Source organism: Molossus molossus, unplaced genomic scaffold, assembly GCF_014108415.1.
Source record: "Molossus molossus isolate mMolMol1 unplaced genomic scaffold, mMolMol1.p scaffold_m16_p_4, whole genome shotgun sequence".
Classification (NCBI taxonomy): domain Eukaryota; kingdom Metazoa; phylum Chordata; class Mammalia; order Chiroptera; family Molossidae; genus Molossus; species Molossus molossus.
The window spans coordinates 39,149,074-39,175,272 of NW_023425377.1; the positions used below are offsets into that span (position 1 = coordinate 39,149,074).

At 37.6% G+C, this 26,199-nt stretch overlaps 1 pseudogene; it reads left to right on the forward strand.

The window, feature by feature from the left end:
* LOC118643742 lies at positions 1 to 21,532 on the forward strand (annotated as a pseudogene).
* Positions 21,533 to 26,199: the final 4,667 nt, after the last annotated feature.

Here is a 26,199-nt window from a genome sequence, read left to right on the forward strand (position 1 = left end):
ATGGACCTCAACACCAAGAGACATACCTTGCAGTCAGTGCTAGCTTACCACTCCAGCAGGAGGAAGGAAGATTTCCTTCCTTGCCTAGCAACTAAGCCAATGAGAAACCATTACCATGCTGAACTCTCGCTCTCCTCCAATGGACTTTTGTTCAAGACAACCCCTCCCAACTTCCTCCTTTTTCGCTATAACGTAACATTCTTTTCTTCTGCTTGTTGGACTTTGCCTATAGTTTTTGCTGTAGCATGCTTGTCATAAATTGAACAACTCTCTGTGATTCCTGAATAAACCCATTTTACTGGTAAAATAACAGGCTGTTTTAGTTTTTGGAACAGCATTACTACCAGACAGTAAACTCTGCAACAAGGAAAATTACTAGGGATATTACATAATGATTAAAGGGTCAATTCATCAGGAAAACATAGTAATCCTAACTATGTATATAGCTAACTACAGAGCTCCAAAATGAAGTAAATCTAACAGAAGTGAAAAATGGAAAGCAGCAAAAGCTAAATCTACAATTATAACTGGAGACTTCATAATTAGATAGTTTAACACTCTTATCTCAGTCAGCACTTGACTGAACCAGTAGACAGGAAATCAGCAGGAATATAGTGAACTTGAACTACATCATGAACAAATGTGACCTAATTGGCATTTATAGAACATGCCACGCAGAAACAGTACAATAAAAATTATTTTCAAGAGATCTGGACATATCCCCAAATACTTGGAAATGAAGCAATGCTTTTATAAATAGCCTATAGGTTACAGAGGAAGTCTCAAGGAAAATTAGAAAATATTTTGAATTGAATGAATATGAAAGTTAAACATAACAAAATTTATAGATGCAGCAAAAACAGTATCTAGAGGAAATTTACACTACAGTCTTATATTAGAAAAGAAAATTCTCAAATCAATCACCTTAGCTTCTATTTTCAGAAACTATAAAAAGAAAGAAAATTAAATGCAAAGCAAACAGAGGAAGGAAATAGTAAAGACCAAAAATCAGTGAGATTGAAAATAAAAAAAGAGAGAGAGAAATCCAGTGAATTCAAAAGTCAGTTCCTTGAAAAAGCAACTTTTATTTAGCCACTTGATCAAAAGAAAAAGAGAAGATGCAAAATACCAGTATTGAGAAAGAGAGAATATCACTGTTGAGACTTGACATTTATAGGTAATAAATAAATGCTACAAACAACTCGGTTTCTATAAATTAAATACCCTAGTCGAAATGGACCAAGTCCTTAAAAGACACTTATCCAGGAAATAGAGAAAAACCCAAATAGTCTTCTATCTACTACAGAAATTGAATTCAGGTTAAAAATTTTTAAGCAAATAAAATTCCAGGCCAGGCAGTTTCACTTCCTCAAATGTTCAATTTAAAGAAAAAATAATACCAATTCCCCACAATCTCATCCAGAAAACAGAAAAATGCAATACCTGTCAACTTATTTTATGAGGCTACTATAGCCCTAATACTCAAACCAGATAAATATATTACAAGGGAAGAAACTACAGAAAAGTATCTCAGATGAACACAAATGCAAAAATCCTTAACAAAATATACTAGCATATTCAGCAATATATAAAAAGAATAATACATCACAACACAATTCCAACTTATCTTAGGAATCCAAGGCTGAATCAACATTTTAGTCAACTAGTGTAATGCCTTATATTAGCAGACTAAAGAAATGAAGCCATGTGATCACCCCAATACATGCAGAAAGCATTTGACAAATCTCAAAATCCACTCATGGTAAAAACTCTCATTAAACTATAATAATAGCAGCACATTTTCTTAATAAAGGCCACCTATAAAAACATACCACTATTAACATACTTAATAGTGAAAGATCGAGTGTTTTTCTTTTAAGATTGGGAACAGGAAAAGATATCCTCTCTTACCACTTCTATTCAGTTACATACTGAAAGTGCTCACTAGTGCAATACTCAACAAAAAGAGACAAAAAGCGTGTGGAATGGGAAGGAAGAAATAAAACTGTCCCCATTAGCAAATGCCGTGGTTGTCGGCACAGAAAATTAAAACAAAAACCTATAAAGGCTCTTACAACTAAGTAAGTTTAATAAAGCTGTAAGATTCAAGGTCAGCATTAAAAAATCAACTGTATTGCTATATATTAGCAATGAACAATTGGAATTAATATATCAGTACCATTTACAATAGCACCAAAAATGAAAGACTTTGGTGTCAATCTAACAAAATATGTACAGGATCTGTAGATGAAAAACCATAAATCACTGAAGGAAGAAATGAAATTTAAGTCAATAGAGAAATACACCATGTTTATGGTTGGAAGCTCAATATTCTTCAAAAGTTAATTCTCCGAAGAATGTTCTGGCTACTCCAAAAGCAAGACCCATAAAACAAAAATTAACAAATTTGGACATTTCAACGTTAAAAAAGCTTTCTTTGCTCTGTGAAGTACATGGCTAAAAGAATGAAAAGACAAGCCCTGGACTAGGAGAAAATATTTGCAGATTACATTTCTAATAAAGAATTTGTTTCCAGAATGTAGAAACTACCCTCAAAACTCAACAAGAGAACAAACAACCCAATTAAAAATGGGCAAAATTCTGGACACATCACCAGAGATATACAGACGGCAAATAGGCATGTGAAAAGATTATCCAAATCACTGGACAAATGCAAATTAAAACCAGGAGATCACTGCACACTTGTGAGAATGCCTAAAATTTTTTTTCTAATGACAATATTGACTGTTGGCAAGAGTGCAAAGCAATCAGAACTCACATACATTGCTGGTGGAAATGTAACATGATACAGATATGTATCTGATAAAGTTAAGCATATAGCTGTCATAAAACCAGGCAATCCCTGTCCTAGGTATTTGCCTAAGAGAAATGAAAACTTATATTCACACAGAAACCTGTACATTTATATAACATCTTTACTCATAATCATCCAAAGCTGAATACAATCCAGATGCCTTTTAACCAGTGAATGGATAAACACCATTCCAATAGTACAACCATAAAAGGGAACACTGCTCAGCAAGAAAAAGGAACTCACTGATTCATACAACATGGATGGATCTTACAGGCATTTGACTAAATGAAAGAAGCCAGTCCATAAAAAGCTACATGGTTCAATTTTGATAACATTTAGAAAAAGGCAAGCAAACAAAATATCACTGGGTGCCAGAGTCAGGATATAGGGAAGGGGCTGTTACAAAGGAACAGCACAGGAGAATTGGGGGCGGGGGGCAGGTAGAACCAGTCTGTGTCATGACTGTGGTAGTCAGGACATGATTCTATGCCTTTGTCAAAATTCTTAAAACTGAATACTACAAACAGCAAATTTTTACTGCTTGTAAATTTACATAGAATAAATCAGCCAGGATGTGGTGAGAAGCCAAGATAGAACACAAACCATTAACAAATGAACCTAAGTGTGGTACAGATGAATAGCAGACACACACTGAAGGGGAAGGGGAAGAAAAGCATTAACCTAAGTAACTTTCAAAAACCATATTGTGACTAGATATTGTAAAACTGAAAAGAACTGTTCCCAAATACCATACTGTAGTTACTAAATTTGCTTCCAGCAGAGGAATGGGTTAGCAATTTTGAAGCTACCATATACATATATATTAGAGTTAAGTAAATAGATATATTGTAAATAGTGAAAACTAGGTTTCCAACAAGCTGAAAAAGCAGTTACAGATAAGCAAATGGAGAAGGCCAAAATGAACATTGTGGTATTGGGTTTGAATTAGAGGTATCAGTATGAACTAATAGTTTTTAAAACATATTAATGGACACAGATAAATATAAAAAAAATAAATATAAATGAGTGTACACATGAGTTAGCCTACATACATATATATCTAAGTCCTGTGCATTAATAGAACCTAGAAACAATGACATCCCAGTAGCAATGAGGACATTGACTGCCCAGATCTTATCTTCTAAATATCATTCTTTCATTAAACATAAAACCACCACCACTACAACCAGGGATCCTTGGTTAAGTGGTTAATTCCAAAGCTGGGGAAGAGAGAATACAAGAGAAACTGAGAGCTTCTTGGGTGCCAGGAAGTAAAGTAGTGCTCAAACAAGGATGAGGACATGTGAAAAGGGCACAGGAACCAACCTCTGAGTTCCCAGTGGCCAAAGCTGAAACAATCTGAGCAACAAAATGAACAACATAATATCTTACAGCATAAAATTAATATATATGGGTCAATACTGACTGGTTGGATGGATGAATGGATGGATGGATGGATGGATGAATAGTGATGATAGAGAGATAGAGAGATAGAGAGATAAAAGAACAGGTCTTCCTTACAGAAGAATTTCAATTAATACAAGCAGAAGGAATAGGGGAATGGAAAATCACCATTAGAAGAGCACAGTAATTGTTTCAGACAAGATGAATCATTGATGGATACTAAACCTATCAGAAGGAAGTTTGAGGAGAAATAGGACATTTGCATAGTCTCAAGGTACTTCTTTCAAGGTGTTTATTAGAGAAAAATAATAACTTTCAGTGGAGAATCATGGCAGACGTTGCCTGAACTAGGTGATTAATGTTAACTCTACCAGTAATAAGACTTACCAACATCATGTACCCCTGATGGGATCATTGAGAAGGGAACATCATTTTGGAGGTACCTTTGTAAAAAATGCACAACCTCAATCTAATCATAAAAAAACATTAGGTCCAAACTGAGGGGCAATGTACAAAATAATTAACTCTTCAAAGGTATCAAGACCATGAAAGACAAGTAAAGATGTTCCAGACTGGTGGGAACTAAGGAGACATGACCGTTAAGTGCAATATGGGAATGAGGATCGGCTCCTTGAACAGAAAAAAGACATTAAGAGAAATACTAGTGAAATCTGAATAAAGTCTACTTTAGTTAAGAGCACTATATTAATTTTTTCGTTTTAATAATTGTATTATGTTTATGCAAGATGTTAGTTAACATTAAGGAAGGCTGGGTGAAGGTACACAGGATCTCTCTACACTAGTTTTGCAACTTTTCAGTAAGTCTCAAAATAAGAAGTAAAAATTTCTTTAAAAGAGATTTGACTGTTTAATGCAAAAAAGAAAAAAAAAGAGGCATTTGGAAGTTATAACATATGTAAAAGTAAAATGCAATTTTAAAATAGCACAGGGGATAGGAGAGAGTTAATGGAACTATACTGCTATAAAGTTCTTATGTGGTAAATAAAGTGACATACACTTATTTCAAGATAGACTAAGACAAATTAAAGTGCATATTTTAAAACGTAAAGCAACCACTAAATATGAAAACCACAGTAAATTGAAGGTATACCTAATAATCCATGAGTGGAGATAAAGTAGAATCATTAAAAAACTCAATTACTTCAGAAAGGCAATAAACAATGCTTTTTAAAAGGCATAGAGACAGCAAAACACACAGAAAAAAAAATAGCAAAATTGTACACTTAAACCCAGCCCAACCACATCTACAATCATATTAAATTTAATTCTAATAGTTTAATTAAGAGATAGAGACTTTCCCAGAGTAAGTAGAAGAAAAGAAATTAAAAAGGTTAGAGCAGAAATAAAAGACATAGAGACTAAAAAAAAAAAAAAAAATTCAAAAGATCAATTAAACCAAGAGTTAGTTCTTTAAAAAGATAAACCAGACTGATGAAACTTTAGCCAGACTCAACAAGAAACAAAGAGAGAGGTCCCAAACAAACAAATCAGAAACAAAAAAGAAGTTAACAATTGACACCACAGAAATACAAAGTACTGTAAGAAAATACTATGAACAATTAATTATACACCAACAAATTGGAAACCTGGGTGAAATAGAAAATTTTCTAGAATTACACAGTCTCTAAAAACTGAACCAGGAAGAGACAGAAAACTTGAAGAGACCAATAACAACTAAGGAAATTGAACATGAAATCAATAAACTCCCAGCAAATAGAAGCCCAGGTCCAGACAGCTTCGCAGGGGAGTTTTACTAAACATTTAAAGAACTAACACCTATTCTCCTCAAACTATTAAAAAATTCAAGAGGAAGGAAGACTTCCAAGCTCTTTTTTATTAGGCCAGCATAATCCTAATTCCAAAACCAGATAAAGGCACTACAAAGAAAGACAACTACGGGCTAATATCCCTGATGATCATAGATGCCAAAATTGTCAACAAATATTAGCAAATCAGATCCAGCAATATATTAAAAAAATTATTCACCACAACCAAGTGGGATTCATTCCAGGGATGCAAGGCTGGTACAATATTTGCAAATCAATAATGTGATACACCACATAAACAAAATGAAAGATAAAAATCATATGATCATATCAATAGATGCTGAAAAAGCATTTGACAAAATCCAGCACCCATTTCTGATAAAAACACTCAACCAAGTGGAAATAGAGGGGTCATATCTCAACATAATAAAGACCATATATGACAAACCTATAGCCAGCATCATACTAAAAGCATTTCCCTTAAGAACAGGAACAAGACAGGGATGTCACCACTCTTATTCAACATAGTACTGGAAATATTAGTCACAGTGATAAGACAAGAAGAAAAAATAAAAGGCATTCAAATTGGAAAGGAGGAAGGAAAACTGTATTATTCACAGATGACATGATATTGTACATAGAAAACCCTAAAGATTCCATCAAACATCTACTAGATTTAACAAAAGAATTTGGCAAAGTAGCAGAATACAAAATTAACATCTAGAAATTGATAGCATTCTTATACACCAATGATGAACACTCAGAAAGCGAAACTAAATAATAATCCCATTTACCATTGCAAAAAAAAAATATGACACCTAGGATGTTAATGTTAATCAAGGAGGTAAAAGACCTATTCTCAGAAAACTACTGGACATTGAAAAAAGAACTAGAAGAAGATATTAAAAAGTAGAAGCATATACCATGTTCATGGATAGGAAGACTCAACATCATTAAAATGTCTTTACTACCCAAAGCAATCTACAGATTCAATGCCATCCCTATTGAAGTACCAATGGCATGTTTCACAGATCTAGAACAATACTCCAAAAGTTCATATGGAACCAAAAAAGATCCTGAATAGCAACAGCAATCTTGAAAAAGAAGAACAAAGTTGGAAGGATCACAATACTGGATATCAAGTTATATTACAAAGCCATCGTAACCAAAACAGCTTGGTACTGGCACAAGAACAGGCATAGAGATCAATGGAACAGAACAGAGAAATTGATGCAAGACATTATGTGTAATTAATATTTGACAAAGGAGACAAGAGCATACAATGGAGAAAAGACAGTCTCTTCAATAAATAGTGTTCAGAAAATTGGACAGGTAGATGCAAAAAAAAAAAAAAAAGTAAACTAGACCACCAACTTATACCATACCCAAGAATAAAGTAAAAATGGATAAAAGACTTAAATGTAAGTCATGAAACCATAAAAATCCTAGTAGAAAATGTGGGCAGTAAAATCTCAGTCATTATACGTAGCAGAATTCACACTGATACATTACCTAGGGCAAGAGAAACAAAAGGAAAAATTAATACATGAGACTACATCAAATTAAAAAGCTTCTGCATGGCAAAAGAAACCAGCATCAAAATGAAAAGGGAACCCACTCTCTGGGAAAACATATTTGCCAATGATATATCAGATACGGGGTTAATTTCCAAAATATAGAATACTCATACAACTTAACAAAAGGAAGACAAACAATCCAATTAAAAAATGCTCAGAGGACCTGAATAGACACTTCTCCAAACAGGACATACAAATGGCCAAGAGATATATAAAAAAAATGTTCAACGTCAGTAACCATCAGAGAGATGCAAATGAGAACAACTATGAGGTATCACCTCACAGTTGTCAGAGTGACTGCCATCAACAAATCTTCAAGCAACAAGCGCTGGCGAGGATGTGGAGAAAAGAGGACTCTAGTACACTACTGGTGGGAATGCAGACTGATGCAGCCACTGTGGAAAACAATATGGTGTTACCTCAAAAAATTAAAAATTAATCTGCCATTTGACCCAGTGATCCGACTTCTAGGAACATATCCTAAGAAAACTGCAGCACTAGTCAGAAAGAATATATGCACCCCCATGTTCACAGCAGCACTATTTACAATAGCTAAGATCTGGTACATACAGTATACACAATAAACACTTTGCAGCTGTAAGAAAGAAAGATCTCTTATTCTTTGAAACAACACAGAGGGACCTGAAGAGTATTATGCTGAGCAAAATAAACCAGTCAGAGAAAGACAAGTACCAAATGATCTCACTTATTTATGGAATATTCTGAACAAAATAAGCTGTCAATCAAAATAGATCCAGAGACATGGAAGTAGGAAACAGACTGACAAATCTCAGATGGAAGGGGGTAGGGAGGTTGGGAAGAGATAAACCAAGAACTTATATGCATATATGTACAACCAATGGACACAGACAATAGTTCCCGGAAATCACGAAGGGGGTGGGAGCGGGTCAGTGGGGGTAAAAGGGGGAGATAACTGTACTACTTTTGACAATAAAGATTTTTTTAAAAGAGAATATTTAAAATGTATGGCTGAAACAGAGTCAGACTTGTCCACTAAATTGCCGAAGTTCCCTGAATTTATGTTAATACAGTTCCTCCCTTCTGCCACATCCCAGGTTTTAGTTCATGATGCCATAAAAAGTTGGAAGATTTCTGAAAGTCAATTTGTGTCACAGTAAGTTCTTCTCAGACCTTCACTACATAAGTGCTTTGAGATGATTATTGCCACCATATTCACTGAGAATTTGTTGAAGACAGTCACTCTCCTGTTTCACCTCAGTAAGTATATGAATCTGGATATGGTTGAAACAAATGTTCGAAGGTTTTATCTTGACATTGCAAATATCTTGAAAATATGCCCAAGACTAAATATACTTTTTACAAGGTAGTAAATCCCGGAATTTACTTAGTCCAAGAATATTTGTTTGTCTGTTTCTTCTTTTTTTGTAGTAAATCCCTGAAATAAGTTTATCTCTTAATAAATGTATCTAATAAATATTTAGTGAATTAAGAAAAGAAATGAAGACTCTGAATATAGATAAAATAACAAAACACAACTATATAATCTCTATATGAAACCGACTTTAAAATGACACACAGATATACTAAAAGTAAAAGTTTGTAAAAAGGTATATCATGACAAACTCTAGTCATGAGAAAGCTGTGATGTCTGTATTAACAAAAGACAAAGTAGACTTTAGGAGAATTAATGCCAGTCCGACCAGTGTGGCTCAGTGGTTGAGCATCGACCCATGCACCAAGAGGTCACTCGTTCGATTCCTGGTCAGGGCACATGCCCAGAGGGGCATGCAGGAGGCAGCCAATTGATGTTCTCTCTCATTGATGTTTCTATCTCTCTCTCCCTCTCACTTCCTCTCTTTGTAAAATCAATAAAGGAAAAACAAATTAAAAAAAAAAAAATGAATGCCAGATAAACAGGGATGTTTCATAATGACAAAGGGGTCAATTCATTAAAAACACATAATCCTAAATATGAATGCACCAAATAACAAAACCTCAAAATACATGAAATTTGTGAATATTTTGAATTTAATGAAAATAAAAATACATCATATCGAAAGCTATGTAATAGTGCTAAAGTCATGCTTAAAGGGAAATTTATAGCTTCAAATCTTATATTTTTAAAAAAGGTCTAAAATCAAAATCAAAACTTCTACCTTTGTAAACTAAAAAAATAAGAGCAAAGTAAATCCAAAAGAATTAAAAGAAAGAGAATACGTATAAGAGCAAAAATCAATGAAATAGAAAATGAATAAGCAATAGAAGAAAATTAATAAAATCCAAAGTGAAGCCCTGGCCAGTTTGGCCCAGCGGTTGGAGCATCGGCCTGCGGTCCGGAGAGACCCGGGTTCGGTTCCCGCTAAGGGCATGTACCTCGGTTGCAGTTTGTCCCCGGCCCTGGTTGGTCGTGCGGGTGGCAGCCACTCGATGTGGCCCTTTCACATCGATGTTTCCCCCTCTCTCTCTCTTCCTCTCTCTCCCTCCCACTCTGTCCGTACAAAAAATGGAGAAATGTCCTCGGATGAGGATTAAAAAAAAAAAAAATCCAAAGTGAATAATCTAAATTAAACTAATTAGACTTGTAAAGAAAAGACACAGATTATCAACACTAGTCACTACTACAGATCTAATAGATATTAAAATTAGACTAAGAAAATATTACAAACAATTATGGGCCAAAAAACTTGACAATCAAAATAACAGGCTAGAAAATAAGTTAAAAAGTCTGAAAAGCCCTATATTTTAATTTTATTTTTAAATTAACATACAGTAAAATTGACTTTTGATGTATACTTTATATTCTTTAAAAACATTGAATTCATAATCTTAAATATTCCAAACATTTCAGCCCAAATGGTTTTACTCATGAATTCTAACAAACACTTAAAGAAAAAAATAATATCGCCTGGTTGGTGTGGCTTAGCATTGACCTAGGCACCGAGAGGTCGCTGGTTCGATTCCCAGTCAGGGCACATGCCCAGGTTGTGGGCTCGATCCCCAGTGAGAGGCGTGCAGTTGGTGGTCAATCGATGTTCTCTTTCATCAATGTTTCTATCTCTCTTTCCCTTCCTCTCTCTCTAAAAGAAATAAAGAAAAACAAATTTTAAGAAAAAATAATATTAATCCTGTGTTAGTCTTTTAGAACATAAGAAAGGAAGGAATGATTTCCAAGTAATTTTTTGAAATCAGCATTACCACCCTGATATAAAAAAATATACAAAGTCAATATAAGAACACTACAAACTAGAAAATATCATTGAAAGAAATTTAGAGAAGAGCTAAATCAATATCCCATGTTCATGAACCAAAATATTTAATATTGTTTATATAGCAATACCCTCTAAATTAATCTATAGAGTCAACACAGTCCCTATCAAAATTCCAAGTGCTTTTTTCACCCCCAGAAATGTACAACCTAGTCCTAAAATTCTTGTGGAAATGTTAGGAACTGAGAATAGCCAAAACAATCTTGAAAAGAAAAAACAAAGTTGGAAGATTCATACTCCCAATTTCAAAGCTTTCTAAAAAGCTACATTAAATCAAAAAAGTGTCATGCTGGCATAAGGATAGACATATGGAACAGAACTGACAGTCCATATAAAAAAGCCTCTATATGTATGGCCAAATGATTATTGACAAGAGGTGTCAAGACAATTCAATGGAAGAAAGAGTAGCTTTTAAACAGATGATGCTAACACAACAGGATACCAACAGGCAAAAAAATGGCTTTGGATCCCTACTAAACACTCCCAATAAAAGTTAACTTTAGCCCTGGCTAAATTAACTTTAGTTTGGCTCAGGGGTTGGAGCATTGGCCCACGGATCAAAGGGTCACAGGTTTGATTCCAGTCAAGGGTATGCATCATGGTTGCAGTTCGATCCCAGGCCCTGGTCAGGGTTGTGCGGTAGACAACTAATTGGTGTCTCTCTCTCACATCAATGTTTCTCTCTCTCTCTCTCCCTCCCTCTCTCCCTCCCTTCCACTCTATCTGAAGATCATGGATAAATGTCCATGAGGATTTAAAAAAATAATAACTTTAAATGGATCAAAAATGTAAAAGCAAAAATTGTAAAGTCCTTAGAGGAAAACTTAGGCATAAATCTTTATGACCTTGAATTAGGCAATGGTTTCTTAGATATGACTCCAACAGAAACAAAAGAGCAAAACAGACAAACTAGACATCTTGAAAATTAAAAACTTTTATGCTTCCAAGGACACCATTAAGAAAGTAAAAAGAGCCCTGGCCAGTTTGGCTCAGCGGTTAGAGCATCGGTCTGCGGTCCGGAGAGACCCGGGTTCGGTTCCCGCTAAGGGCACGTACCTTGGTTGCGGTTTGTCCCCGGCCCTGGTTGGGTCGTGTGGGTGGCAGCCACTCGATGTGTCCCTTTCACGTCGATGTTTCTCTCTCTCTCTCTGTTCCTCTCTCTCCCTCCCACTCTACCTGAACAAAATATCAAAAAATGTCCTCGGGTGAGGACTAAAAAAAAAAAAAAAAAAAAAGAAAGTAAAAAGACGACCCAAAAAATAGGAGGAAATTTTTCCAATATATCTGTTAAGGGATTTTAATCTAGAATATATATTTTTAAAACTATGACAACTCAATAACAAAAAGACAAATAACTCAAAAAAAAACCCAGCCCAGGCCATTTTGGCTCAGCAGTTAGAGCATCGGCCTACAGTCCAGAGAGACCCGGGTTCGGTTCCCGCTAAGGGCATGTACCTCTGTTGCAGTTTGTCCTTGGCCCTGGTTGGGTTGTGTGGGTGGCAGCCACTTGATGTGTCCCTTTCACGTTGATGTTTCTCTCTCTCTCTCTCTCCCTCCCTCCAACTCTATCTGAACAAAAAATGGAAAAATTTCCTTGGGTGAGGATAAAAAAAAACGAACAAACAAACTAGGCAACGGAGCTGAGGAGAGAGAGAGTTCTCTAAAGAAAATATTCAAATAGCAATAAGTATGTGAAAAGATGCTCAACATCACCCATCAAAACCACAATAAGATGCTATACTCACTAGGTTGGCAATAATAAGAAAGACTTCACTAAGAAGTGTTGGTGAAGATGTGGAGAAACTTGAACTCTGGTGGAAATTTCTGGTTGAAATTTAAAATTATATAACCACTGTGGAAAATAACTTGGCAGTTTTTCAAAAAGTTAAACCTAGACTTACCATATTACCCTGAAATTCCCTCCTTGGTATATCCCTAGGAATATTAAAAGTATATGTCCAGCCCTGGCCAGGTGGCTCAGTTGATGGCAGCATCATCCTGGTTGGTTGGAGCATCGACCAATAAACCAAAATGTTGTGGGTTCAATTCCCAGTCAGGGCACAGACCTAGGTTGTGGGTTTGATCCCCAGTTTGGGGCATGTATAGAAGGCAACTGATAAGTCTCCCCGCTCCCCCCCGCTAAAAAACAAAAAAGTCAATAAGAAAATAAATGTATAGCCCTGACTGGTGTGGCTAGTTGTTGAGCATTCTCCCATGCACTAAAAAGTCGCTGGTTTGATTCCCAGTTAGGGCGCATGCCCAGGTTTTGGTTTAGTCCTTGGTTGCGGCATGTGTGGAAGGCAACCAGTACATGTCTTTCTCCCTCTCCCTTCCTCTCTCTCTAAAATCAATAAAAACAAATAATGAAGATCTATATCTCCACATCAAAACTTGTACTCAAATATTCATAGTCAAAAGTGACAACAATACAAATAGCCACAAATGATGAATGGATAAGTAAAATGTGACATATCCAAACCATGGAATATTATTCAGCCATAAAAAGGAATAAAGTACTGTGAAGTGCTGTTTCATGCTACAACATGAATGAATCCTAAAAATGATAACCTAAATAAAAGAAGCCAGACACAAAAGGCCATATATTGTGTTATTCTATTTGTAGAAACTATATAGAATATGCAAATTCATAGAGACAGAAAGTAGATTAGTAGTTGCCAGAGGCTAGGGGAAGGGAAGAATGAGGATTGACTGCTAATGGGTAGCAGGGTTTCTTTTGGGGCTGATAAAAATGTCATGGAATCAGACAGTAGTGATGGCTACACACCTTGTGAATATAATAAAATCCACTGAATTGTGTATTAGTTTTTAAATGGTGAATTTTATGGTATATGAATTATGTCTCACTAATAAAAGAAAACAGACCAATGTCCCTCATACACAGATGCAAAAATCCTTAAGAAAATATTAATAAATTGGATCCAACAATATATAAAAAGGATAACACATTATGACCATATGGGACTTATTTGAAAAAATCAATGTGATTCACCATATTAACAGAATAAAGGATATAATCACCTCAAGTGGTACAAAACATGCATTTGACAAAATCAGGTGCCAACTCATGGTAAAAATTCTCAGTAAACCAAGAATGACAGAGAACAACAAACATCATCTCAGTGTCTGGGGTCAGGAATCTGGGTGTGGCTTAATTGAGTGTCTCTGTTTCAAGGTCTCTCATGAAGTCACAGTCAGGCTGTCAACTAGGCCTTCGGTCTTCTTAGAACACGTACGTAACTGGCAAAAAATATACGTCTAAGTCCACTCACATGGCTGTTGACAGAATTGAGTTCTTCATGGGCTGTTGGACAGAGAACCTCAATTATGCACTAATTGTTGGCTAGAGACCTCCCTCAGTCCTTTTCCGTATAGGCCTTTCCATAGGGCAGCTCACAGCATGGCACCTGGGTTTCCTCAGAGCAAACTAGCAAGGGAGAGTAAGTCCAAAGATGGTAACACAGTCTTGTTATGACCTTAACTGTAAAGTGACATTTCATCACTTCTGCTGCATTCTATTTGTTAGAAGCAAGTCAATAAAGCCCAGCCAACACACAATAAGAGGAGTTTGCACAGGGGTGTGAACAAAAAAAGGTGGGAAATTTGGGGGCCATCTTAGAGACTGCCTAGAACAAAGGGCACCTATAAAAAAATGACAGCTAATGGTATGAATATTATGTTTAACGGTGAAATGTTGAAATCTTTTAGTCCTAAGGCTGAGAACAAGGAAAGGATATGCACTCACTAATTCCACTCAACACTATACTGGAGATCTTTTCAGTGTATAAAAGCTAAATAAATAAGTGAATAAGCAAACAAATTAATTTATAGGGCACAAAGATCAGTAAGAAAGAAATAAAACTCTCTCCTGATATGACTGCTTGTATAGTAAACTGTAAGGAATATGTCCCCACACTACTAGAACTAAGAGAGAAATTTTGCAAAGCCACAGAATAAAAGTCAAAATGCAAAAATCAATCACATTGCTATAACCTTGTATCAAGTAATTAAAAATAGTATTTAAAACACAATACCACTTGCAATAGAGTCATAAAACAAAAAATATTTAGGAATAAATTAATAAAAGTTTTGTAAGATCACTACACTGAAGACTATGAGACAGGAGAGAAGATAAAGAAATAAATGGTATAGGTCTTAAATAAATAAAGAGCTATACCATGTTAATGGATTGGAAGACTCAATGGAGTTAAGGTGTCAATTTTCCTCAAATTGTTTTCTAAATTCAACACCATCCCAATCAAAATCCCCACAAGCTCTTTTATAGATATTGGCAAGCTGATTTTAAAAAGGTATTTGGCCCTGGCCAGTTTTGCTCAGCAGTTAGAGCGTCAGCCTGCGGTCCAGAGAGACCCAGGTTTGGTTCCCGCTAAGGGTACGTACCTCGGTTGCAGTTTGTCCCCGGTCCTGGTTGGGTTGTGCGGGTGGCAGCCACTCGATGTGTCCCTTTCACGTCAATGTTTCTCTCTCTCTCTCCCTCCCGCTCTATCTGAACAAAAAAATAAAAAAATGTCCTTGGGTGAGGATAAAAAAATAAAAATAAATAAATAATTAAAAAATAAAAAGGTATTTGGAAATTCAAAGGAACTAAAATAGGCAAAACAATCATAACAAAGAACAAATTTGGAAGACTCCACTATCAGATTTTAAGACTTGTTATACAGCTATAATAATCATGACAGCATAGTGTTAGTGTAGTGTTGGCATAAAGATCACCAGTGGAATAGAATGGATGACCTAGAAATAGACTCTCACATATGTGATTTTTGACAAAAGAGCCAAGACAGTTTAACTGAGAAAGAAACATCTTTTTAAAAAACAGTGCTAAGGCCTTTTAACCCAGTGATCCTACTTCTGGGAATATATCTTACGGATCCTGAAACACCAGTCAGGAAGAATATATGTACCCCCATGTTCATAGCAGCAGTATTTACAATAGCTAAGATCTGGAAACAGCCCAAGTGTCCATCAGTGGATAAGTGGATAAAAAAAGCTGTGGTACATGTACACAATGGAATACAATGTAAATAATGAAAATGTTCAATGTGACTGAAAAAAAGAAGGAACTCTCTTACCCTTTGAGATAGCATGGAGGGACCTGGTGATTATGCTACTAAGAAAAATAAGCCAGTCAGAGAAAGACAAATACCACATGATCTCACCTATATGTGGAATCTAAAGAACAAAATAAAGTGATGAACGAAATAGGGCCAGAGGTGTAGATAAATGAAACAGACTGACAGATCTCAGAGGGGAGGAGGCGGGGGAGGGCGGGAAGAGATCAGCCTAAGAATATATATGCACATATGCATAGCCCACTGACGCAGACAATGATATGGGGAAGGCCTGGGGAGGTGCTGGGTGGAGAGAGGCAAAGCAGGGAGTGGGGGAAGGAGGGGGTATCTGTAATGGAATCAACAATTACAAAACAAAAACAAAAAACAGAGCTATGTCAGAGGAGAGGGTGGGTAGGGGAGCGGGGTGAAAATGTAAAAGAATTAGCAGTATAAATTGGTAGTTATAGAACTGTCCCAGAGATATAGATTACAGCATAGGGAACACAGTTAATAATATTGTGATAACTATGTATGTGGCCAGGTGGGTATTTAAGGCATCAGGGGGACCACTATGTAAAGTATATGACTTTCTGGCCACTTTGCTATACATCTGAAACTAATGCAGGATTGTGTTGGATATAAACCGTAACTGAAAAATTTTAAAGACAGTGCTAGATTAAAAAATATATATATATATATATAATGCTAGAACAACTGGATATTGATATGGGGAAAAATAAATTTTGACTCCTACATCACATCATATACAAATATTAACTTGAAGTGAATAATAGGCTATGCTTTATTTTCCCCATAGCTCTATCTAGTCATTCCACCTACTCTGCCTCTCCAACACTGGGTATTCTCAGACTTTTTCATTTTTACCTGATAGACTGTTTAGTGGAAGAGGAACAAAAAGAACCTCTATATATTACTGGTGGACATGTAAAATGGTAAAAACAACTTTGGAAAATTTTGACAAAAATATCTGTTTATGACCAGCAGCTCCTCTCTTAGGTACTTACCCAAAAGAATAAAAATACATGTCCAGAAAACCTCTTGTTTGTATCAGCTTCATTCATGATAGCCCCAAACTGTAATAACCCAATCTCTTTCAATGAGAAAATCAATACACAGTGGTATTTTTTTTCCTTTATTGATTTTTCAGAGAGAGAGGAAGTGGGAGGGAGAGAGAGATAGAAACATTGATGAGAGAGAACATCATGCCTCCTGCATGCTCCCCACTGGGAATCTGGCCCACAATCTGGGCATGTGTCCTGACTGGGAATTGAACCAGCGACCTTTTGGTGCATGGGTCGATGCTCAACCACTGAGCCACACCGGACGAACAATAGTGGTATTTTTATACAATAGAAATAATTTCAAAAGTGAACTCCTAATGCACACAACAGTATGGATGAATCTTAAAACACAGTGAGCATAAAAAACCAGACACAAATGAGCATACACTGTGTAATTTCATTTACATAAAACTCAAGAACATAGAAAACTAATCTCTGGTTATAGTAATAAGAAAAATTGCCTATTAAAGGTGAGGATTGACCACAAGAAGACATAGGGGAACTCTCTGAGGTGATGAAAATGTTCTACGTATTGATTGTGGTCACACAGGTATATACATTTGTCAGATTCATCAGATTACACACTCAAGTTGTGCGCATTTCACTGTAGGTAAATTGTACCTCAAGTTTAAACAATCATGCAAGCTGCTGTGTGGGGACTAGAAAGAAAGTGGGGAGCATGGCTGGCAGGATCTAGCAGGTCTCCAGGTAAGAGATGACAGTGACCGAGGTGCCGACTGAGACAGACTTGGGGTAACAGCCTCCTCTGGACATCTTCCCTAATGGTGGCAGCTCTCACAAATCTCTTCCCAATCTCGCAGTATGCATCACTGGCCCCATCACTTTAACTCCAGTCATCACTGAATACTCACTCCATGCCAGGTACCTGATCCTTTTCCTGCTGTTCGTATCTTGGAACCCTGCCTGCATTCTGAACAAGCCTCTCTACCATCTACTAGCTCTGCAATCTTGGGTAAATTAAGTTACTTTTCAAGCCTCATACCCTATTGCATAAATGAGGACAATAATTATATATATATATCCTGAAGGCTTATTATGAGGATTAAGTTTAGGTAAAATACATGTTCATCCTTAGGTTAATAGGACAATAATGGCAAAGTGACTAGTTCATCACCTGGCACACAGTTGGTAGTGAAGAAATGATAGACTCTTTCCTTCTTTCCTCCTCTCCCTAACTAGACTGTGAACTCCCCAAGGCTGGGACGTATCCCTTGTACTCCTGTCCACCCAGAGGCATAGTAGACTAGAGCGAGGGGCACGCGGCAGGTATGTGCTTTTGTTTGGGCCCGGAGCACCGTGGGGTGAGATGCTTTGTGAAGTGGGTTCCGAGTGTGGGTACGCTCCACTGGGAAACATAGAATCCACAATCCTTTAGAAAACCTAGGCTTGCCCCAATTAGAACTCAACAAAAGTCAAAATTTCAAATGAAACTCAGATATTTGGGGGTTTAGTTCAACTTTGTGGTTGAGAAGTTTTGAAAAAATATGGTTCTAAATAAAAGCTAAGGAAAAGGCTTACTTAAGAAAAAAGCTAATAAAGAATACTGACTTAAACAGTGCTTTATGAAGCAATATTATGATGCATTAAAAGCAACAAAAAAAAATAAGAAACATATGGATTAGGTTCTCCTGGAAATATATCATGTTTTAAAATGTCAGGAAACAGTGTTCAGGAAAATGTGGAGGCTTTGTTAAACTCAAAACGCAAATCACTCTCTGAGTTTATTTAAAAGCTTTGCATATTTGTGATAAGCTCAGAACGCGCTCCCTACCCTTTGGTCAGGTTATGTCAGACTGTTAGTCCTCAAAAACCAATTAATGCATCAGAATCAAACATATTTGGATGCAATGCAGACATTTTGTGAAAACATCAGATTCAGGGAGAAGTGAGCCTGGAATCAAAGCTCTCAGCAGAGGCTTCCACGGGAAGAAGACATTTGGCATCCAAGTAAGGATGGAGAATTCTACAAACATACATTTACCTCTACTCCCTCCAAAAACCCCACACAGCTAACAACAAAAAGATGTCTTTATATTATAATCCTCATGGACAAAGGGAACAGAAGATACTACAGAGCAAGGACATTGTGGAAGCTGGACAAGTGCTAACCGACACAGCAGATCTGAGAATCCTAGTCCGACGTGCCCGGTAATGAAAACCAAAAGCAGCAAGCTGGTCAGGAATTGGCGGCACATTTCTTCTGGACTTGGGGGTGAATGTGCATTTAAAAAGAGGAAGATTGATTTATAGTCTGTTTAATAAAATGCAAAACCTTCAGATACCCATCCTCATTCCAGGTAGCCAGGTGACAGCCTCTTCGCCGCTGCGGCTGAAGACACAAAGACTATTTTCTGGGAAGGAGGAAAGAGTTTTGAATCACCGAGCACAGTTGAAAGTGGAAGTCTCAGAATGAAAACAGAATATTAAGTGATATTTCACATACTGTTATGAACTGAATTGTTCCACCTCAAATTCACACATTAAAGCCCTAGCCCCCTCTGTGACTATATTTAGAAATATAGCCTTTAAGGAGGTAACTAAGGTTAAATGAGGTCATAAGTTTGGGGACCTGATGCAATAGGATTGATGTCTTTAAAAGAAGAGCTAGAGGGATAGCTGTTCTCTCTGTGTGCACGCAGAGCAAAGGCTACGTGAGGCCATCGGAAGAAGGCGGCCTTCTGAAAGCCGTGAAGAGAGGCCTCGCCAGGAGCCGACCCTGCGGGTACCTTGGTCTTGGACGTCCAGCCTCCACGATAATGAGAAAATTAATTTTTGTTGTTTAAGCCACCAAGCCTGTGGTATCTTGTTATGACAGCTTGTGCAAACACATACTGAGTAATACACATGGTACTAAAGAAGAAGATGGAAGGTTTTATTTTCCCTCTTAAGCTCCCAGAATGCTGGTAGCCAGACATATAATGTCCAGGCAGAAGACTGGAGACCATTTCTCTGAGCAATCTAATTAGTGCAAGAGAAAGGCTCAAAAGACACCTACCACTGAGGATTCCCTTTGAAAATAGCCCAGCTAGATTCTGCTACATGAAAGTCCTATTTTAAACAAACAGTCCCACCCAAGCACACAGAGCTTTCAAGTCAGCCTTTGAGCTACCTCTACTCTTTTTTTTTTTTAATCCTCATCCGAGGACATTTTTCCATTTTTTGCACAGAGTGGGAGGAGAGAGAGGAAGAGAGAGAGAGGGAAACATCGATGTGAAAGGGACACATCAAGTGGCTGCCACCCGCACAACCGACCAGGGCCGGGGACAAACTGCAACCGAGGTACGCGCCCTTAGCGGGAACCGAACCCGGGTCTCTCCGGACCGCAGGCCGGCGCTCCAACCGCTGAGCCAAACCGGCCAGGGCTGAACTACCTCTACTCTTAATCGTGAGCTGTCAAGAGCCACGAGGCAGCTCGTGGTTCCAGCGGGGACAGAGGAGGAAGCAGGGGTGGGGCGGCTGGGGTTATCCACCGCCGCTGCCACCACCGCCTCTGTGCTCTTGTTGTGGGAAAGGAGGCGTGAGCCCGGGGGGAAGCCGCTGCGGGAGAGTCGCGGTGGAAGGAGAGGCAGATAGATAAACTCAACATTGACAACAACGTCCAGTGGCTGCTGGAAGTGAGAGGGACCAACTACAGCTAGTAAGAATGTCCAGCTACACGAGAATGAAATCAGAGGACTGTGCTTAAAATCCTGAGAGATCTTTCTCAGTCAGCCTATCCTACTAGAGCTTGAAGCACCACTCAAAATATGTGGTGATATCCATGGGCAATACTATGATTTGCTTCGACTTTTTGAGTATGGTGGTTTCCTACCAGAAAGCAACTGTTTCCTGGGCAGTACGTGGACAGGGGGAGCAGTCACCGAGATGGTCTGCCTCTTACTGGCATACAAAATCAAATATCCCAAGAATATTTTTCTTCTCAGAGGAAACCATGAATGTGCCAGAATCAATAGAATTTTTAAATTTTATGATGAATGTAGAAGAAGATATAACATTAAACTAAGGAAAATTTTCCCAGACTGCTTTAACTGTTTACCAACAGCAGCCATCGCAGATGAGAAAATATTTTGCTGTCATGGAGGTTTACCACCAGATCGTCAATCTATGGCATAGATTCGTTGAATTATGCGACCAACTGATGTACCAGATCAAGGTCTTCTTTGTGATCTTTTGTTGTCTGACCCTGGTAAAGATGTCTTAGGTTGGGGTGAAAATGAAAGAGTGTCCTTCACATTTGGAAGTGGTCGCAGAATTTCTCTACAAGCATGATTTGGATCTTACATGTAGAGCCCATCAGGTGGTTGAATATGGATATGAATTTTTTGCGAAGAGGCAGCTGGTCACTCTGTTTTCTGTGCCCAATTACTGCAGCGAGTTTGATGACACAAATGCCATGATGAGCGTAGATGAAACACTAATGTGCTCTTTTCAGAGTTTAAAGCCTGCAGAGGAAAAGAAGATGAATGCCACGGGGTATGATCACAAAGCAAGCAAAGAAATGTTGACACTGCCTAGTTAGTACTAGTAGTAGTTACATAGACTATATAACCTTTATTTAAAAAATTGTAAGTGTATTGATCAGCTTACTCAAATAGTGTGTTTGTGAGGAACTCCTTTCCATTTTTTGAGTTCATGAATGGCATTTGCTAGTTATAACAGCAAATGAAAGACTTCACTCCCAAGAAAAATGTTTTGTTTTTTAATTCTCTCTTTCTTTTTCAAACAACTTTAATGATGGTATTGAAGCTGCGCACCCCAGGACAGTTTATCCTGTCTAAGGGGTGAGTGTACAACTGACCTTTTTTAAAAATTCAGTACAACCCATGAATAATGTAAATGCTTGTTTCTTTTAGGATATAAAGAGAGCCCTGGGGTGCTCAATCTGTACATGCTATTGTCATAAAATGCATACTGTTGATACAAAAAAAAAAAAAGAACCACCAGGCACTTTAGATATTATCTGAATTTCTAAATTATCTAAATTTTGTTCTCTCTAAATACAGAGAACAAAACAACCAGGGGAGGAGGAGAAAACTTTAGTAAAACTAGAAGATTCTCAGAGAAGGTATTATATATATAAAAAAAGAATAACATGCTATTTTACAAAGGAATGCTTGGGGTGGGGAAGAGCTCTGGGAAAAAAATTTTAAATTGTAACACAGTGAAAATGTATAAAAACTTCAAAGATAAAGAAATGGCTTAGAAAGTAGAGAGAAGACAAAAAGATGAAAAATAAGAATATTGGGGAAACAGTTCAGTAGCTCCAACATCTGAATAACAGGAGTTCCATGAGGTGGAAGGTAGAACATAAAAGGGATGGAGAGGATACAAGAGAGAAAATAAGCAAGGAAACTTTCACAAGTAATATCCAGAATAGAAGAGCATAAGTTTCAAATGGAAAAGACTCACTAAATGCTCTGCACAATGAGTAGAAATATATCACACTAGGAACTGCATTATGAAATTTCAAAACAGGGACAAGGAAAAGCTCCTACAGTAGAGAGAGAGAGGGAGGGGGAGAGGGAGGGAGAGAGAGAGATTTCATATAATGGCCATCTTAGCAATGCTGGAAGCTTGAAGACAATGGCACTAGGCCATCAAAGTTCTGAGAAAAAAATTAATTCCAATCTAGAATTCTATACCCAGCCAATCAAGCATAAGGATGAAATAAATACATTTTCAGACATTAAAGGTCTCAAAAAAACAAAACAAAACAAAACAAAAAACCCAGCATACTTCTTTGTAAATTAATGGGAAAAATGTGCTCCACATTTTTAAGAAACAGGGGGATATGGAATCCAGGAAACAGAAGATCCAGCAGAAAAGAAAACCAAGGGACTCAAAGATGTTAGTAAAGAAACCCCAAACAAAAGCTGTAGAAAGCACCCAACACAGTTTAGAAGATTCCAGGAGATATTTTCTCAAGAAGATGTTAATAGACTAAATTCTGTGAAAACAACTTTGAGATTAATTTTATTCAACCGGGGGAGAGTTTGGTATTGAATCAATGGCATATTTTTTTTAAATGGAGAGAGGGCAAAAAAATTAATGTGAAAGAGAAAATGTTGGCTGTAAAGTACAAGTTATCACAACTCAGATGTGAATGGTGTTTCCAGGGACAAAATAATGTAATCACGGAATATTAATCTAATAAAATTTATGCTATAACCATTTTGAAAAGATGGGAAGTGTAGGTAGTTACTAAAAGAGTTAAATCCTCTTCTACCACAGAAAGAAGTCAATAGACAATTCCAAAAATGAAAAAATGTAAGCAGTTTATTGAGAGATACACGGGTAAATATCAAAGGAATCAGTTAAATTACTAAAAGTAGTTGCCTCTCCTAAGAATCCTGAAACACCAATCAGAAAGAACATAGGCACCCCTATTTTCATAGCAGCACTATTTACAATAGCTAAGATCTGGAAATAGCCCAAGTGCCCATCAGTAGATGAGTGGATAATAAAGCTGTGGTACATATACACAATGGAATACTATGCAGCTATAAAAAAAAAAAAGAAGGATCTCTTAACTTTTGAGACAGAATGGAGGGATCTGGAGATTATTATGCTAAATGAAATAAGCCAGTTAGAGAAATACGAGTATCACATGATCTCACTTTAATGTGGAATCTAATGAACAAAATAAAATGACAAACAAAAAAGATCCAGAGACATGGAAATAGGGAACAGACTGATGAATCTCAGAGGGAAGGGGGCAGAAGGGACAGGAAAAAATTAACCAAAGAACATATATGCATATATGCCTAACCCATGGACACAGACAATAGTATATTCACTTATGAATATACCCACACGATAGATTCCTAGTGTGGTGAAGGCCTGGGGTGGGGGAGGGAGCAGGGTGGAGGCTATTAATGGGGGAAAAAAGAAGGGACCTCTGTAATACACTCAACAATAAAGATTACATTTTTTTTTTAAAGGAAGTAGAAAATGAGGCAGGGCAGAAGTCCAGGAGTGTGTGTGTGTGTACGTGTGTGTGTACGTGTGTGTGTGTGCTCGTGTGTGTGTGTGTATGGATTTGCAGCAAGCCTCCTAGAACTATATGACTCGTCAAACTATGCAAATATAATTTTTATATTAAAATAAAATTTAAGACAAAAACCAATAAAAACTCTAAGTGGAAACAAGGAGGAGGTGAAGAAAGGAAGAGAAAAGGGTGAGAGGGAATGAGAGAGGCCCAATTATGAGAGACAAGGGTCAGCTGCTCGTGCTGCTTGCTCCTGGCAGAGCCCCTGTAGCTACGAAGGACTCAGGGGCAGACATGGGACAGATTGTGCCCCAAATTCCATACACTATAAAGATTTCTTGGTGGCTCTCACAGGAAATATGCAGCTATACTCACCCATTTGGAGGATTCCTCTTTGTCACACCTCCCTCAGGACCCCCTGACTATGTGGTCTCTCCTGGAGAGCACCTGCCAACTAGCACTAGGTGAGTGAGGTTGCTTCTAAAGGTGCACTGACAATCTCAGGCCTCGCCCTGTGAGCTTCTGTACCCTGATTCTACAGGGGCAATAAAGACACAGCACCACACCGCCTATTCTTCAAGCACTCAGGAAGGACAGGGGTCCCTGGCCCCCCAGCTAGCTCAGATCCAATCCCTGGCCTTCCGCTTCTCCTGGATCAAAGCATGATAGGACCCTGGTTTATGCTTAAACTATCAAAATAAGGAACCATGTCTGGAGGCCATTTCTTAGATAGTGGGATTTCAGAAGGAAGACACTTATAAGTCCAATCAGTCCAAACACACACACACACACACACAACTTAGAACAGGAATTCCTTTTTTTTTTTTGTTACAGATGTTTCTGCTTTTTTACCCCATTGACACCCTCCTCCCCATCCCCCCCCACCCCATCACCGGCTTTGTTGCCCATGTCCATTGGTTATGCGTACATGCATATAAGTTCTGTGGTTTATCTTTTCCCGCCCCCCACCATCCCCTCTTCTGGGGTTGTCAGTCTGTACTCCACTTCCATGTCTCTGGGTCTACCCTATTCCTCAGACTGTTATCATGATTATATTCCACAAATAAGTGAGATCATGTGGTATTTGTCTTTTTCTGCTTGGCTTGTTTCACTTAGGATAATACTTTCCAGGTCCCTCCATGTCGTCTCAAAGGATAAGAGATCTTTCTTTCTTACAATTGCATAGTACTCCATTGTGTATATGTACCACAGCTTTTGTATCCATTCGTCTACTGATGAACACTTCGGCTGTTTCCAGATCTTAGCTATTGTAAATAGTGCTGCTGTGAACATAGGGTGTTTGTTCCTGATTGGTGTTTCAGGCTTCTTAGGGTATATTCCCAGCAGTGGGATCACTGGGTCAAATGGAAGTTCAATTTTTAATTTTTTGAGGTAACACCATATTGTTTTCCACAGTGGCTGCACCAGTCTGCATTCCCACCAGCAGTGTACTAGAGTACCCTTTTTTCCACACCCTCGCCAACACTTATTGTTTGATGATTTGTTGATGGCGGCCATTCTGACAGGTATAAAGTGATACCTCATTGTTGTTTTAATTTGCATCTCTCTGATGATTAGTGACGTTGAGCATTTCTTCATATGTCTCTTGGCCATTTGTAAGTCCTATTTGGTAAGGTGTCTATTCAGCTCCTCTGCCCATTTTTTAATTGGGTTCTTTGTCTTCCTTTTGTTGAGTTGTATGAGTACTCTATATATTTTGGAAATTAACCCCTCATCTGATATATCATTGGCAATGATGCTCTCCCACACAGTGGGTTGCCTTTCCATTTTGATTGTTGTTTCTTTGGCTGTGCAGAAGCTTTTTAGTTTGATGTAGTCCCATGTGTTCATTTTCTCCTTTGTTTCTGCTGCCTTAGGTGATGTATCAGTGAAAATTCTGCTGCATATGATGTCTGAAATTTTGTTGCCTAAATTTTCTTCTAGAATTTTTATGGACTCACGGGTCACATTTAAGTCTTTTATCCATTTTGAGTTTATTTTTTGTGTATGGTGTAAGTTGATGGTCTAGTTTCATTTTTTTGCATGTAGCTGTCCAATTTTCCCAACACCATTTATTAAAGAGGCTTTCTTACTCCACTGTATGCTCTTGCTTCCTTTGTCAAATATTAATTCAGCATAATGTCTTAGATCCATTTCTGGGTTCTCTGCTCTGTTCCACTGGTC